The sequence below is a fragment of the Phyllobates terribilis genome, unplaced genomic scaffold (genome assembly GCF_046119375.1).
Source record: "Phyllobates terribilis strain yellow unplaced genomic scaffold, ASM4611937v1 Scaffold_69__1_contigs__length_7402412, whole genome shotgun sequence".
Classification (NCBI taxonomy): Eukaryota; Metazoa; Chordata; class Amphibia; order Anura; family Dendrobatidae; genus Phyllobates; species Phyllobates terribilis.
In genome coordinates, this window is record NW_027362829.1 from 4,185,897 (window position 1) to 4,201,005 (window position 15,109).

Below are 15,109 nucleotides of genomic sequence, written 5' to 3' on the forward strand. Positions count from 1 at the left end.
CTTAGAGGGCCTAATGTGACCGGCGGCCAAACTTGTCTGTATGTATTCCTCCAAAGCCTTCCTCTCAGGAATAGTAAGGTTAAATAAACGACTTTTAGGAAGAGTCGCTCCAGGTACAAATTCAATAGAACAATCATAGTCTCTATGGGGAGGCAAAACCTGCGATTCCTTCTCAGAAAAAACTCTCCAAAAATCCTGAATAGGAACAGGCAATTCTCCCCTATCCAAAGCTGCAATACGCCCGTTACAACACTTGTCATAACATTTATGGCTCCAGGATTTAATTTCACTGGTAGACCAATCCAGTACAGGATTGTGAAATTTTAACCAGGGCAAACCCAATATTACTGGAGAAGGCAAGTTATTCAACACTACCAAATCCAATTTCTCATGGTGAACACCATTAATAGTGAGAGGAAATTCACTGACCTTGAGAGTAATATTCTTCAAAGGGGAGCCATCCACAGAAACCACAGCAATGGGGGATGATAAAGGTTCAGGTTTTAAATTGAGTTTTTCCACGAATCCCCCATCAATTACATTCAATGTAGACCCGCAATCAACAAACACCCGAAATTCCATTAATTTTTCCTGAGCAATCGTGGAAGCAGCTAAAAATATACCCTTGGAATTTAAACAGGCAATACGGGCATGACTGACCATTTTTTTTTCTTTCTTCATACGAAGCTCACAGCCTTTAATCAAATGACCAGATTTTCCGCAATAGTAACACAAGCCTTCTGAAAAACGACGATCTTTTTCTTGAGAGCGAGGTGCCACCGATCCAATCTCCATCGGTTCACCACTGTTAGTACACACATTATCATAACCAGAAACTGACATAGCAGAGGATTTGCTCTCATTAACCCTAGCACGCAGTCTCCTATCCACCCGTATAGCTAATTGCATAGCCTGTTGTAAATCCTCAGGTGTAGGATAAGCAATTAGCAGGTCTTTAACCCTTTCACTGAGACCAGCAAGAAATAGACTTTTCAGAGCAGAATCGTTCCACCCTGTTTGAGTAGACCAACGACGAAAATGTGTACAATATTTTTCTACAGTACCAGATCCTTGTTTTAGACGTCTCAACTCAGTCTCAGCTGATGCGACACGGTCAGGATCATCATATAATAGTCCTAAAGCAGAAAAAAAACTATCCACTGATCTGAAGCATGTATCACTAGGTTGCAAAGAAAAGGCCCACTCCTGAGGCTCTTTGCGCAAAAGTGACATTATGAACCCTACGCGCTGGGATTCATCCCCAGAGGACTTGGGTCTCAAACGAAAATACAATAAGCAAGCATTTTTAAATGAAAAAAATTCTCGATGTTCACCAAAAAATAAATCCGGCAAACATACCTTAGGCTCCAAGAAATATGCTCCAGGACAGTTACTCACGTGCTGACGGAGCTCGGCCACTTCCAGAGAGAGTCCCTGCAGGTGTTTAGCCAAATCCTGAACCGACACCATGATGGAACAAAAAAAAAAAAATCTTTCCTTAGAGAATTTGCAGGCTGGACTTACTGTTATGTTCTGCTACCAAAGCTAAGGAAAGAGAGGAGATCTGTCCCTACTATAAGACTCAGCTGAATCCCTACGATGTAACAGGGAACCTGATCCTGCGATCAGACCTGCTAAAGTCCTAATCTAGTCTGTACGAAGACCTATAGATGTGGGGAGGAAATCCCTACAGGTACTAAGGACTGGGAGGAATATGGGACACCTCCTAACAGAAATAGTAGCAGACAGACGAACAAACAAAATAGATAGAACATAGAGGTCCGTAGACCAAGCAAACTAACAGAGTAAGATACAGAGCACAGGCTAGCCAGAAAGTAGATATACAATAAAGTCCAGCAAAGCCAGAAGGGCGGAGCAGGATTAAATAGGCCAACAAGGTCATGTGACCAGCAAAGGAAAAAAAAACTAACAGCAAGGTTCTAACACATCTCCTCCAGGCGCAGGAAGCCCAGGCGAGGGTCTATAACCGGTTGGCGAGACTAAGACAGTTCCAGCCCGGGGACCGTGTTTTGGTGCTGATCCCTACCGTCGAGAGCAAGTTCCTCGCCAAATGGCAAGGTCCATACGAGGTGGTGGAGAAAGTCAGCGAGGTTAATTATAAAGTCCACCAGCCTGGCCGAAGAAAGCCGCATCAAATATATCATGTAAATTTGCTCAAGCCGTGGCGGGACCGTGAACCTGTGGAAACTCCTTGCCTGGGAGCCGCACCAGAAGGCAAGGTGGAGGAGGTCACTATTGCAGAGACTCTATCACAGGCCCAGAAGCAACAGTGTCGAGAATTACTACAGCGGAATCGGGAGCTGTTCTCAGAGTTGCCGGGGCATACTCAAGTGGTAGAGCATGATGTGCTGACAGAGCCGCACGTACGAGTGAATCTGAAGCCGTATCGGATTCCAGAAGGACGCCGGGAGGTGATCTCGGCCGAGGTGAAGAGGATGTTAGACCTCGGAGTAATAGAGGAGTCAAAGAGTGGGTGGTTGAGCCCAATCGTCCTCGTGCCGAAACCCAATGGAGAGTGGAGGTTTTGTAATGACTACTGCCGACTGAATGAGGTATCCAAGTGTGACGCGTACCCGATGCCCCGTGTCGACAAACTCATCGAGAGGCTTGGACCGGCGAGGTACATCACCACTCTTGACCTGACGAAGGGCTACTGGCAGATCCCCATGTCCCAAATGGCTAAGGAGAAGACGGCTTTCTCAACACCTGATGGGTGTTTTCAATACACGCAGATGCCATTCGGACTACAGGGGGCCCCAGCCACTTTCCAGGGGGCTATGGATCGGATCCTAGCCCCACATAAGAAGTATGCCGCAGCCTACCTCGACGACATTGTGGTCTTTAGCCCAGACTGGGCTAGTCACCTACCTAAACTACAGGCCGTTCTGGACGCGCTAAGGAAGGCAGGATTTACCATAAATCCGAGAAAGTGTGCCATCGGAAAGGAGGAGGCCAAGTACCTGGGCTATGTTGTTGGGAGAGGCGAAATAAAGCCGCAAATCAAGAAAGTGGAGGCAATTCAAACCTGGCCGCAACCACTCTCGAAGAAGCAGGTGAGAGCATTCCTGGGAATGGTGGGATACTACCGGAGGTTTATCCCGAATTTCGCTATGATTGCCGCGCCACTAACGAATCTTCTAAAAGGCACCAAATCAATCATGGTGAAATGGACGGAAGAAACGGAGACCGTGTTTCAACAGTTGAAGCTAACACTGTGCAAGCAGCCGGTCCTGGTCTTCAAGAAAGAATTTGTAGTCCAGAGGGACGCTTCAGAGGTTGGTCTAGGGGCTGTACTCTCCCAAGAGATAAATGGGGAAGAACATCCCATTCTCTATCTAAGCCGAAAGCTGTCCTCCTGCGAGAAGAACTACGCCATAGTAGAGAAAGAGTGTTTAGCCATAAAATGGGCCGTGGATACACTGAAATATTACCTACTAGGCCGGAAGTTTAAATTAGTATCAGACCATGCCCCGTTGAGATGGTTGAGGGAGAAGAGGGGTAAAAATGCCAGGGTAACTAGATGGTTCCTAGGACTTCAAGAGTTTAACTTTCACGTGGAGCATAGGCCCGGGAAGTTACATGGGAATGCAGATGCCCTCTCTAGGATTCCCTGCCTGGTGTCAGAAGGTGCCCAAACCCCCGGCTTTGGGCAGAGGGGGGGAATATGTGACAGTGTCACTGGTTTTATATGTGAGGGGAGGTATGTGTCACTCAGGATGCTCTCCTGTGTGAACTAAGACCTACTTTATTTTTCTGCCAGCATGTTATATGCTGGTAGATTTACTCTGTTAAAGGGTGTGCGGTTTTATGGGAATGGCAAAGAGGGCGGGACACCATTCCCCCTACCTCCCCTCAGGGTGTGGCTGAGCAATGTGTAAAAGCTCAGTCCTGTTTTTTTTCCCTGTGAAGTGTGGTCTGGAGAGGGAAGTCTCCAGACAGTATTGTGGAAGCTGCAGAGCTTGTTACCTATGCAGTTTATGCTACCGAGATCGGGCGGAACCCGCTCAACTATGGATGGAGCTATACTTTGTTTTGTTTTTCCATTTAACCCAGAGGGGTCTTGTTTATTTTTTCTGCGAAACCCTGCACGAGTTTATGCCAGACAATAAACCAGCAGAAAGGTAACCTTAGAACGTGTGTCCTGAGTCTGCCTCCTGGAGAGCTGAGCGAGTCGTCTTGCCACAGTATATATATATTTTATTGTCTTTATCAATAAATGTTATATTTTATACTGCCCTAGTTCCTGTGTCACATATGTAGGTTATTATAGTTGCAGATACATGAACGTCTGATTATAGCACTATACTGACTTTGAGTAATTATCCAATAACTAGTGATCAGCTAATGATCTTTGGATAAGGGGTTAACCGAGCACGCTCAAGTATAACTGAGTATCTTTGGCGTGCTCGTATATCATGTTCGAGTCCCTGTGTCTGCATGATTTGCAGATGTTAGACAGCCTCAACACATGCAGGGATTCCCTGTTTATTGGGGAATCCTCACGTGTTGAAGCTGTTTAACAGCCGCAAATCATGCAGACACAGGGACTCGAACACAATATACGAGCACTCCGATGATACTCAGTTATGCTCGAGTGCGCTCTGTTAACCCCTTATCCGAGCACGTTCCCTCATCACTACCGATAACAAGATGCGGCCGGACAATCGCAGTAATGCCAGTAGAAAACATGGCTACAGCACTACAGTGTATGGCAGGCAATGCCCGAATGTATATTGGCCGTATAACAGACACAAGACATACGGGGCGCGGACTAGAACTCCCCCGATACTCGTAATGGAGAGATAATCACCAGTATCTACATTACTGTGCTGGAGCTAGGAGAGGAATAATGGTGTTGTGTGAGGACTTCTCTGGGCTTCTGTCCTTCATCCTGCAGTCGTCTGAATGGATCTAATGTGGACGGGAACCAGCTAAGCCGCATTCTGTCCACAGCTGTTACCTCACTGTTCACACCACACAGAGACCCCAAAAGAGTCTCCGTGCTGAAGGGGTTAATGCCCAGTAATGGGGAATCTCCACATACCTCCACCTGCAGAGCCGCCACCACACATATGACTGTTCTGTGCGCACAGGACCTGTGATGAGGTCACAGGAGGGGAGGAGTCAGGGGTCACATGATCAGGGGCCTCAGTGGCTGCAGGACTCTGCTGTGCTGGTTGTCATGGTGCTGGATGAAGTTGTCTACTAGATAGATAAAGTGTCTCTCCATAACCAGGATTACACAGTAGTGAAGAAGACCTCTAGTGGGCGCTGTCAGGACCCTGTGTCTGAGGGATGGGGAAGACCCCAGATCCCAATCACGGGGCCTCCACCTCACCTTCTGATACATGAGGACATCAATGACCAGAAGATCCTAGAACTCGCCTACAAGATGATTGAGCTGCTGACTGGAGAGGTGACACTGCTGAGAATGCTGGGACATTATACAGTAACACTATGAAGGGATCGGGGGGGTGACGGTATCATTGTATGTGTCAGGTTCCTATAAGGTGTCAGGATGTCGCCGTCTATTTCTCCATGGAGGAGTGGGAGTATTTAGAAAGACACAAAGATCTGTACAGGGACGTCATGATGGAGGTTCCCCAGCCCCTCACATCACCAGGTAATAGACAGGACTAAATACACACGGCCTATAATTATCTGTATGTAAAAAATGAATTCAGTCTGTTATGCACACGCCCGGACTGACTGGCGTGTGCGTGATTAGTGATCCCACTGTACCATGAACCGAAGAGTGCCTGGAGGGGCATAACTAAGTATCAACCCGATCCGACCAAGGTCGCACGGCGGCTCAGTCGACTCCGTGCACCAGTGAGGAACCGAGCAGAGGGACCAGGTGCTACTCCAGGTCAGACCCCGGACACAGCTGTTGACCCACACTGGGGAATGCAGGAACAGGCAGGTTAGGCTGACATGCAGATAGGTGGGTATTGGCAGGCACGGCTGGTATGCAGACAGGTGGGTACTGGCAAGCACGGCTGGTATGCAGACAGGTGGGTACTGGCAAGCACGGCTGGTATCCAGACAGGTGGGTACTGGCAAGCACGGCTGGTATGCAGACAGGTGGTTACTGGCAAGCATGGCTGGTATGCAGACAGGTGGTTACTGGCAAGCACGGCTGGAGTGCAGACAGGGAGGTACTGGCAAGCACGGCTGGAGTGCAGACAGGGAGGTACTGGCAAGCTCGGCTGGCGTGCAGACAGGTGGATACTAGCAGGTTGGAGCGCAGGCTGGATAGGGTCCAGTACAGACTGGGATACAGGAACAGAGCCGCAGATGCGGTAGACAAGCAGAGTAAAGCGAAACCGCCGGAGCGGTGGACAAGGCAGAGCAGAGCGAAACCGCAGGTGCGGTGGACAAGGTAGCAGATCTGGTGAAGAAGAAGAAACTGCTGACTGTCCTGAAAATATGGGGACTGGACACCCCTTGTACCTTAGCAGTCCCCTAGGATACACCATGCAGGATCTCCAGACCTGAGCGGGCACTAGATCTCTTGGCTCTGGACGACCTGTGAGTAAACCAGTCAGCACCTGGAATGTGAACTTCTTCATGTGTAATGCTCCAATCTGGAGCTTAATTTGTACAGACATATTTTGACTGTTTCTGCGTAGGGCTCGTCCTTCCGCTGACAATGCCCAAACTGACTTCTGGAGTTTTCGGACTGGAATCAAACACTGACTCTTCAAGGCTTTAAGCCCGAAACTTCCGGTTAATCCGAGGCTTTCACTTGCCATGGAGACAGTCATGGTCATCTGTGGAGAGGAAACACTAACGCCAAGGGCAGCCTCTCCTACAGGCCTAATGTCTTGGGATTCCCCAACCTTCGCTGGACAAAGACCGTCAGGGGGTCCCAAACAACTGCAGAGGGACCGCAATCCAATTTTGTGACTGAGTTCCGGCCTCTGCTTAGCCTGACGAACATGGTCAACCTTCATGGATTCAGTGCGGATAGCTGCCTCTACGGGCTTGGGAACAGGAGGTCTTTGGGAGGACAGAACCTGGCGTGATGGTTTACCTCTATGCCTTGCACGTCTGGACTGCCTCTTGAGGTTGGGAAGAGAAGTATTCTGTGGAGCATAGTCATCCTGTGTGGATTCTGGGTGGGCAGCTGTCTCTTCGGGCTGGAGAACTGGTAGGCTACCTACACACATTACTCATCGGGGCTGCTCCGGGATATTGGGAAGGGAAGCTTTAGCAGAGGCTTCAGGATTAGGGTCATCGAAGACCATTAGAAAGGCCACCAGGAAGGCCTGCAGGTCAGAGATGATAGGATCCCATGCTTCCCATAGGGGGGCGATCTATTTCAAGGCATCACCCGCTAGGTAGGACATCATAAATGCTACTTTAACCCGATCGGTAGGAAAATAGTGAGAATAGAACTTGAAATGCAGCATGCATTGCTCCACAAACACACGGCTTCGTTTTGGATCCCCATAGTACCGTGGCAGATCCGCAGGAACGAGTGTTGATAGCTCCATTTGGGCTGGTGCGTAAATCGCCTGGACCTCAGCTTGTGGAAAAAATTTTTCTTGGTGCACGTATTCGCCAGACAAGGATTCAAATGTCTCTGAGAGCGAAGGGCCGTGGGGCTCAACGGGAACCATGGCATGAGAAAACTGTTATGCACACGCCCGGACTGACTGGCGTGTGCGTGATTAGTAATCCCACTGTACCATGGGTACCATGAGTGCCTGGAGGGGCGTAACTAAGTATCAACCCGATCCGACCAAGGTCGCACGGCGGCTCAGTCGACTCCGTGCACCAGGGAGGAACCGAGCAGAGGGACCAGGTGCTACTCCAGGTCAGACCCCGGACATGGCTGTTGACCCACACCGGGGAATGCAGTACAGGCAGGTTAGGCTGGCATACAGACAGGTGGGTATTGGCAAACACGGCTGGTATGCAGACAGGTGGGTACTGGCAAGCACGGCTGGTATGCAGACAGGTGGGTACTGGCAAGCACGGCTGGTATGCAGACAGGTGATTACTGGCAAGCATGGCTGGTATGCAGACAGGTGGTTACTGGCAAGCACGGCTGGTATGCAGACAGGTGGGTACTGGCAAGCTCGGCTGGAATGCAGACAGGGAGGTACTGGCAAGCATGGCTGGAGTGCAGGCAGGGAGGTACTGGCAGGCACGGCTGGTGTGCAGACAGGTGGACACTAGCAGGTTGGAGCGTAGGTTGGATAGGGTCCAGTACAGATTGGGATACAAGAACAGAGCCGCAGATGCGGTAGAGAAGCAGAGTAAAGCGAAACTGCCGGAGCAGTGGACAAGGCAGAGCAGAGCGAAACCGCCGGAGTGGTGGACAAGGCAGAGCAGAGCGAAACCGCTGGTGCGGTGAGAAAGTAGAGCAGAGCGAAACCGCAGGTGCAGTGGACAAGGTAGAGCAGAGTGAAACCGCTGGAGCGGTGGACAAGGTAGAGCAGAGCGAAAGCGCCAGAGCGGTGGACAAGGCAGAGCAGAGAGAAACCGCAGGTGCGGTGAGCAAACTGAGCATAGCGAAACCGCAGGTGCGGTGGACAAGGTAGAGCAGAGCGACACCGCCGGAGTGGTGGACAAGGTAGAGCAGAACAGGGCAGAAGGTGCAGGCAGAGAGGACAGGGCTCTGTTCACATGGAACAGACTGGAAAATACAGGAAGATGCTTAGAACACAGGAGGTAGATACGGAGGAAGGGAAAAGGGACAAGCAGAACCAGATACACACAAGGTACTTACAATGAAGTAGCTAGTGGACTCTAAACTCACAAACAGAAGTACAGAGACAACGAGTTGGAGTTAGGTGCAGGTTCAGACACTGCAGGAAAAGGGAAGGTACGGACATAGAGAGAAACAGGTAACAGGTTAGGAGACAGTTCAGACAAGAACTGACACTGGAACGAGATACAGGAACGAGCCTGGGTACTCGCCCCCAGGAAGGCAGAAACAAACTAGAAGTCACAGGTAACAGTCCTGGGTATACAGCCCCCAGGGTGGCGGAAACAGACTAGCAGTCACAGATACAGGTAACAGAATCAGACAAGATGCAGAACAGGACCTGGCAACTCAGAGGCAAGGAGCACACTGATTGTTAGTGTTGCTCAGGCACCTCCTTCTGGGTGGGGGGGTTTAAATATCCAGTGACTCACAGCAATAGGCTGGGTACGCTTTAGGAGTGCGCCCACAGCAGCTATAAGAATCAGAAAGTAACTGGGCCACCGCCCTAAGCAATCAGACAAGACACATGCACACAGCATGTACTGGAGCAAGGTTTGCAGGCTGGACTGATCTGTAAGATTGCGGTCTTGTATGGTGAGAGGTGGTGCACTATGCAAGCACTGACGAGTGACTCTGACAAGTGATTCTGACGAGTGATTTTGACAAGTGATTTTGACGAGTGATTCTGACAAGTGATTTTGATGAATGATTCTGACGAGTGATTCTGACGAATGATTCTGATGAATGATTCTGAAGAGTGATTCTGAAGAGTGATTCTGACGAATGATTCTGAAGAGTGATTCTGAAGAGTGATTCTGACGAATGATTCTGACGAGTGATTCTGACAAGTGATTTTGACGAATGATTCTGACGAGTGATTTTGACGAGTGACTTTTACAACTGTAATAATAATAATAATAATATTAAAAAAAAAAAGTACCTGTTCGCTGATGGGACTTGAACACAAAAGTCTATGTCCCAAAGCCAGCGCACTAACCACTAAGCTATTAACTTAGCTGTAAAAACCTATGAGTTCTATTTGGTTATATGATTTTCAGTGCAAACTTGTCTAAAACTTATTGGGACTTATGCACAGACTGCAAGCAAGCCAAATTCAAATCATGTTTGATTCTGATGTGTGAGTCTGATGTGTGACTTTCTTCAAACATCAGAATCATAATGACTTTTAGTCACCCTGAGTATTTTCATGGTTAATCTCATAAGACAAGAAAAGCTGCCAGCTACAATCACTTGACTGGATAGTTCAATGGTAAGGCAACAGTCTCTGAAACTACTTTGTCAGAGATCAAATCCTGACAGGCATAAGATTTTTTTTATTTTAATTATTCCTATTAAGCACACAAACTACAGGGGTGTTTTACTTTTAATATCTGACGTTCTGATTGTCATCCTGACGTGTTAAGAGTTTCAGACACGCTGTCTATTTGTATGGTAAATTACATAGCCAAACTAAATTGGGAGGCAAGAATTTACTACATATCTATTTCCAAGTGACTTTATATTTGCATAACTTCTTAAAGGGGTCTAATGATAAAATGTTTTTATTGTAAATTTTTATTTCCATCCACCCAAGTACTGGCTGCAAACTCCCAATTTACTTTTGCTATCTAATTTACCATGCAAATAGACAGCGTGTCCGAAACTCTTAACACATCAGGATGACAATCAAAACGTCAGATATTAAAAGTAAAACACCCCTGTAGTTTGTGTGCTAAATAGGCATAATTAAAAAAAAAATAAAAATCTTATTCCTGTCAGGATTTCAACTCTGACAAAGTAGTTTCAGAGGCTGATGCCTTACCATTGCACTATCAAGTCAAGTGATAGTAGCTGCCAGCTTTTCTTGTCTTATAAGATTAACCATGAAAATACTCAGGGTGAATAAAAGTCATTATGATTCTGATGTTTGAAGAAAGTCACACATCAGACTCACACATCAGAATCAAACATCATTTGAATTTGGCTTGCTTGCAGTCTGTGCATAAGTCCTAATGAGTTTTAGACAAGTTTGCACTGAAAATCATATAACCAAATAGAACTCATAGGTTTTTACAGCTAAGTTAATAGCTTATTGGTTAGTGTGCTGACTTTGGAACACAGACTTTTGGGTTCAAGTCCTATTAGCAAACAGGTACTGTTTTTTTTATTATTATTATTACAGTTGTAAAAGTCACTCGTCAGAATCACTCGCCAGAATCATTCGTCAAAATCACTTGTCAGAGTCACTCGTCGGAGTCACTTATCAGAGTCACTCGTCAGAATCATTCGTCAAAATCACTTGTCAGAGTCACTTGTCAGAGTCACTCATCAGAATCACTCATCAGAGTCACTCGTCAGAATCATTCGTCAAAATCACTTGTCAGAGTCACTTGTCAAAATCATTCGTCAAAATCACTCGTCAGAATCACTCGTTAGAATCACTTGTCAAAATCATTTGACAGAATCATTTGACAGAATCACTTGTCAGAATCACTTGTCAGAATCACTTGTCAGACAGGGTATTTAGCCTCAAACTGACATCATTCTGATGTTTGATTTTGATATCTGATCATGTCCTAAAATGGACACTGTAACAGAGACATATGTGAGGGGTGATGAGCGGTGTAAAGAGGAGATTCCTACATATGACTACACAGGTGAGTAGTAACCACTAAATGCAAAGAAGTCGCTGATTCTTCTCTTGGAAATATATATATGATGCGCCACATCAAAGGTAATTTGTATCTAATAAAATATAAGCTGGGTGACAGTTCTTTGTAAAACAACAACGATAAAGGATAAGACAAAATTACTTGGAGGGTGACGGCTTTTTAGCTCCTTTACTTTAACCGGACAAAACCATCGGTCTGGAGGGATTTTTATACCATATAGATGTTTTTTTAGACTTAGATGCTTTTTAAAAACAAATAACATAAATAATGATGTAAATATGTAAGGCGCTTTCATGAATCTCCAGTAGATTGACAATTGAGATCAGAAGCAAATATTTAGCTCTTTTGGTCAGAACGGAACATGCATTATGGTTGTAGGTTTATTTTCTCCCATTCGATTAAAACTTGTGAACATTCGTCTTTTTTCATTCGTATTAACTATGTAAATATGTCAGATATTATTATTGTGCGATAACATGGAGATATATAGGCAAACAACAGAAGATTCCTAGGAGGATGGAAGGTCAGTGCTATGGGTGTCGAGAACGCTGCTCACCTTCCTTCTGCTGCAGATTTACTTCTGTTGAATCTGCTCAAAATATTCATCCGAAAGAGATTAAATGCTGGAAATATCTTCTGGTTTATCCAGCCTCAGAAAGCCTTTAATAATTAATAATAATAATAATTTTTATTTATATAGCGCCAGCATATTCCGCAGCACTGTACAATTAAGCGGGGACATGTACAGATACTAAATTCAATACAATTTAAGGACAGTTTAAACAGTTACATCAGGAGTGAGTTCCCTGCTCGCAAGCTTACATTCTACAAGGAAATGGTGGACACACTGGGTGAAAAGTGATTTGTTATTTCAGGTCAGGCAATTATAATAAATAGGGATATTCATGTAAAGCTGTATGATCCGGTCATCAGCCCATATGTTTAAGTGCAATACTCAAGTATTGAGTGCAGTTATCGTGTGCATGGAGGGTGTGGAGATAGATGAAGAGAAGGGAACAGATTCTGAATGATATTTAGAAGGAGGGGACAGGGGAAAGTTAATTTACTGAGTAGTTAAGGTGTTAGGATTGTTTAAAGAGATGGGTTTTTAATGCGCGCTTGAAGATGTGGTGGCTAGGCATCAGTCGGTTCGTCTGGGGTAGATTCCAGAGAACTAGCGCAGCATGGTAGAAGTCTTGGAGACGGAGATGCGAGGTTCTGATTATGGGGGATGTTAGTCTTAGGTCATTTGTAGAACGGAGGGCACGTGTAGGGCGATAGATAGAGACGAGAGAGGAGATATAAGACGGTGCAGAACTGTGGAGAGCTTTGTGGGTGAGAGCGATGAGTTTATATTGGACTCTGTAGTCAATGGGCAACCAGTGTAATGACTGCCACAAGATGGAGGCATCAGTGAAATGACTGGACAGAAATACGACCCTGGCTGCCGCATTCAGGACGGATTAGAGAGGAGAAAGTTTGGTAAGAGGGAGACCGATCAGAAGAGAGTTGCTGTAGTCCAAACGAGAGTGAATCAGAGCGACTGTAAGACTTTTAGCAGTTTCCGAAGGGGTCGGATTCTGGAGATGTTTTTAAGATGCAGTTGACAAGAGCGAGTGAGTGATCGGATATAGGGAGAAAAGGAAAGGTTAGTGTCGAATATGACCCCAAGGCAGCGGGCGTGCTGCTTGGGAGTTATGGTTGAACCCTCCAAGGTAATTTCGGTGTGAGGTAGAGTTGGGTTAGTAGAGGGGAGAAACACAAAAAGGTCAGTTTTGGTGAGATTCAGTTTAAAATAGAGAGAGGACATGATGTTAGAGACAGCAGACAGACAATCCTTGATATTTTGTATTAGGGTAGGGGTGATGTTAGGGGGAGAAGTGTATAATTGGGTGTCATCAGCATAGAGATGATAATGAAACCCAAATCTGCTGATAGTTTGTCCAATAGGGGCAGTGTATAGAGTTAAGAGGAGGGGGCCTCTTCTCTCTGTACGTCTGTTTAAAGGGGGCTTTTAAACAGATGTATAGTGGGGAGAATAAGTATTTGATACACTACTAATTTTGCAAGTTTTCCCACCTACAAAGAATGGAGAGGTCTGTAATTTTTATCGTAGGTATACTTCACCTGTGAGAGACAGAATCTAAAAATAAAAACCAGAAAATCACATTGTATGATTTTTAAACAATTAAATTGCATTTTGTTGCATAAAACAAGTATTTGATCACCTACCAATAAGCTAGAATTCTGGCTCTCACAGACCTGTTAGTTTTTCTTTATGAAACTGCGCTCATTACCTGTATTAACTGCAGCTGTTTGAACTCATTACCTGTATAAAAGACACCTATCCACACACTCAACCAATCACACTCCAACCTCACCACCATGGCCAAGAATAAAGAGCAGTCTAAGGACACCAGGGACAAAATTTTAGATCTGCACAAGGCTGGGATGGGCTACAGGACAATAGGCAAGCAGCTTGGTGAGAAGGCAACAACTGTGGGTACAATTATTAGAAAATGGAAGAAACACAAGATGCCTTTCAATATTCCTTGATCTGGGCCTCCATACAAGATCTCGCCTCATGGGGTAAGAATGATTTTGAGAAAAGTCAGGAATCAGCTCAGAACTACAAGGGAGGACGTGATCAATGACCTGAAGAGAGCTGGGACCACAGTCTGAAACATTACCGTTAATAACACACTACGCCATCATGGATTAAAATCCTGCAGGCCACGCAAGATCCCCCTGCACATGCCAGCACATGTCTGGGAAACATCATTCTTTGGGGTTGCTTTTCTGCAGAGGGGACAGGACAACTGCACCGTATTGAAGGGAGGATGGATGGGGTTATGTATCGTGAGATTTTAGCCGACAACCTCCTTTCCTCAGTAAAAGCATTGAAGATGGGACGTGGTTGGGTCTGCCAGCATGACTTGATCTGAAACACACAGCCAGGGCAACTATGGAGTGGCTCCGTAAGAAACATTTCAATATCCTGGAGTGTCCTAGCCAGTCTCCAGACCTGAACTCAATATAAAATCTTTGGAGGGAGCTGAAACTCATGTTGCCCAGCGACAGCCCCGAAACCAGAAAGATCTGGAGAAAATCTGAATGGAGGAGGGGGCCACAATCCCCGCTGCAGTGTGTGCAAACCTGGCCAAGAATTACAGGAAACGTCTGACCTCTGTAATTGCAAACAAAGGTTTCTGTACCAAATATTAAGTTCTGTTTTTCTATTGTATCAAATACTTATTTCATGTAATAAAATGCTAATTAATTATGTAAAAATCATACAATGTGATTTTCTGGATTTTTTTTTATATTCTGTCTCTCACAGGTGAAGTTTACCTGGGAAATACAAGGAGGCCTTGTGTAGTAAGGTTGTAAGTCCATACTCTCAGTTTTGCACCGATTACCGCTGACCAATTCTTATTATTCTCTCTTTTCATGTTGTGTACATTATAATATTTAAGCCATATGACAAGAGCCTTGGGGCAGGGCCTTCATAACCCTTATCCCTTTTGCTGTATGAGGAGAAATTACTGGAAACCTCCGAGTATAGACCACTACTTTCAGAATGAGTTCCATCATTTAGACTGAATATAATTAGTTTGTCTCCTCTCTTTGTGCTAACCAGCAAACAAATGCAGGACAATTGTGACCTCTCCGAGCACAGGAGGCGCTTAGTTCAGTT

The 15,109-nt window shown here is 45.8% G+C and overlaps 1 protein-coding gene across 2 annotated transcripts in view; it reads right to left on the minus strand.

Moving 5' to 3' along the window:
* LOC141194360 (uncharacterized) overlaps positions 1–15,109 on the minus strand; it is a 135,057-nt gene that overhangs the window by 36,764 nt on the left and 83,184 nt on the right. The window contains exon 1 of one of the 2 annotated variants that reach the window (XM_073662268.1): positions 5,066–5,134. The exons of the other annotated variant lie outside the window; for it this stretch is intronic. The gene's annotated coding sequence lies outside the window, so the exon portion shown is untranslated. Of the gene's footprint in view, positions 1–5,065; positions 5,135–15,109 lie in introns of those variants that run through there. 2 annotated transcript variants of the gene reach the window in all.